This window comes from Physeter macrocephalus, chromosome 8 (genome assembly GCF_002837175.3).
Source record: "Physeter macrocephalus isolate SW-GA chromosome 8, ASM283717v5, whole genome shotgun sequence".
Lineage (NCBI taxonomy): Eukaryota > Metazoa > Chordata > Mammalia > Artiodactyla > Physeteridae > Physeter > Physeter macrocephalus.
The window spans coordinates 113,626,900-113,629,713 of record NC_041221.1 but is presented as its reverse complement, the minus strand read 5'-3'; the positions used below and the strand labels follow the sequence as shown (position 1 = coordinate 113,629,713).

Sequence of the window (2,814 nt, the reverse complement as noted above, 5' to 3'; positions counted from 1 at the left end):
ATATATATATATATATATATATATATATATACATGCATCACTGAATCACTTTGCTGTACACTTGAAACTAACACAACATTGTAAGTTAACTATACGTCAATTAAAAAAAAATAAAGGAGAGACCTGACTAAAAAAAAAAAAAATCTAATAGCTTTTCAAACTAATGATTTAAGTAGCAAATCTTCAGAGGAACTTTACATCATTTTTAAAAAAGATAACAGTATAATTTTAAAAGACGGAAGAGTATTTTTTAAAGTTAATAATACCTTGCTAAATTTGCTAGTCCTGAATTTATTGCACTTTGACATGACTTTGACTAAGAAAACATTTTTTTTCCTCTTCAGATGTTCTCAGGTTTTCTAGACCTTAAGTTGATGTAATTTAAAATTGGTTGCTTTTTAAAAATTAAGGATTCACATACTAAAACATTCCTCAGTTACCTGTTAATTCCTGGAGAGTAAAATTCTTTATGCTCATGAGTTATATAATTTAATTTGTCAGTTTGTAGCTATCTGTATATGAATTTGTAACATACACTGTATGGTTGACCCTTGAACAACATGGGTTTGAACTGCACAGGTCCACTTATACACGGAATTTTTTTTCCATATTAAATACTACAGTACTACACCAGCCACGGACGGTTAAATCTGCTGATGGTTGAATCTGTGGATTGTGAAAAACCTAAGACACAGAGGAACTCTGGATATGGAGGGTTGACTACAAGTTATACTTGGATTTTTGCCGTCATAGTGGGTCAGCACCCCAAACCCTACATTGTTCAAGGGTCAACTGTTACTTTAAAAATAACACCACTCATAAGCTTATTTATTGTAGTATTTTTTAAACTGTGAAATATTGGAATGCCCAGACACAGGGGAGTGGTTGAATAAAGTATGGTACATCCACATGTACCATAAACATAGAGTACTATACAGCTGTGAAAAAAGAATAAGGAAGATCTCTATGAAGTGATATAGAGTGATTTCCAGAGTATACTATTAAATGAAAATAACATAGTAAAAAGAGTATTTAGCCTTCATGTAAGAAAATATACTACCCTCATGTAAGAAAGAAAGGGATATAAGAAAATTTGTTCCTTGTAGCCACATAATCTTAATAAACTTAATGTGATGTAGGGTGTGGCTTATAAAATGATTAAAAAGTCACTGACTTTGAGAGTCATGAAAATCTAGGGAGGGGCTGTGGTAGGAAACTCTCTAGTTTAACTTCTTAAATGCATTAGCAGCCTTCTAAGCAGCTACTGAACAGGCTCTCACTGGGCTTATCCAACCCTCTACTGGAAAGATCTCAAAGAGACAAATCCTTACTGTCTGGTGAATTACAGGTTCACTGGGCTTTTTGTTTGATTAAGGTACTGTTACATTGTGAAGCTCTAGTGAGTTGCACTTTTGAAAGGACAAACTTCCTAGTGGGAAACACCATGAAGGGTCAGAAGTGAATGAAGCTGGTAATCTGAACTAGGACCAGTGGCTCCATCACTGGAGGTGCTCACTGGGCTCTAGTACGACTACCCTTCAAATCATTCACTTAGCAAGCATTGATTAAATACCTCTATTGGTAGGCACTAATAAAATGACAAATAAGACATGGTTCTTTTCCTTAAAGAGCTCAAGTCTAGTAGAAGGAGATATGTAAACACATAAATACAAGATGTGCATCACATGTGCTCAGGACACTGCCAGGGCCAGTGGAGGGAGTGGAGGAACAGCTGGTTTTCCCTGGGAAGAGAGGTATCAAGAAGGGCTCCCAAGGAGAGGTGGCAATTGAGTTAATCTTAAAAAATGGACAGGGAAAACTCAGGTAGAGAGGGAGTGGGGTGTGTATTCTAGGAGGATGGAGCTGCTCCAAGCAAAAGCTGTATGTAGGAGAAGAGACTAGTGGGAGGTGGAGAGGTTGTCCTGGCTACGGTAAGGCTGAACTCCAAGTGCACTGCAATAGCATCTGTGTATTTAGATAGAAGCTAATGAATGTCATTCCCAATGACAAAAATAGGGTGGTTGGTGGGCAGATGAAATAAGGCAAGGGAGAGGAGAATTAGCAGAGTTATGCAACCTCAGGACCCCCAGCAGCTCCGTTTTGGAAAACCATTAAGATGGTTTTACACAATGTCTTACCTGAACAGAGATCAGTATAAGGGCACAGGTGAAGTTGTATAAGTTGTACAGGTGAACAATTTTTTTTTAAAAAACATTGAATTGTTTTACCATATTACTATTATATTTACGACTATTATTATATATTTACTATTATTTGTTATTAGCATTTTATTTGTTATTACTAGAACATAATTAATATTATGCTAATATTGCTCTACTAATTTGATTTACTAACGTCATAGGGCACTTCCTGAACCCTTTCATTCTCAGAACACATTTCATATTTGCTGTACCTAAATTCGTTCCTGTTACTTTCTTCCAGGAATGCCTTCCCATCACACCTTAAAAAAATTATAGACATTTGTTGTGAAACAAAAGCTTTAAAACAGGCATCTTTGACCCAGCAATTCCTCTTTGGGGAATTTCTTCTAAGAAAAGACAAAGCTCTTTGCAAAAGTTCACATCTTGTATAACTGCTAGATTATAGAGTTCCTAGGTTGGGACAGTAAAAATTTAATGACTTAATTATCAAACAAAATTATATAATACAATGTAGCCATTAAATGATATTATGGAACTGTATTTGTTAATAAGACAAAAAATACACATACTTTACTGTTAAAGAAGTAGATTCCAAATGAGAATCTAGAGGGATTTTTTTTTCCCCTTCTTTTTTTTTTTTTTTTTTTTTTTT

General features: G+C 34.9%; 1 protein-coding gene across 1 annotated transcript in view; it reads right to left on the bottom strand.

Moving 5' to 3' along the window:
• The window catches only part of ARL14EPL (ARF like GTPase 14 effector protein like), a 32,327-nt gene that overhangs the window by 15,469 nt on the left and 14,044 nt on the right, over positions 1–2,814 (bottom strand). The gene's annotated exons all lie outside the window — the stretch shown is intronic.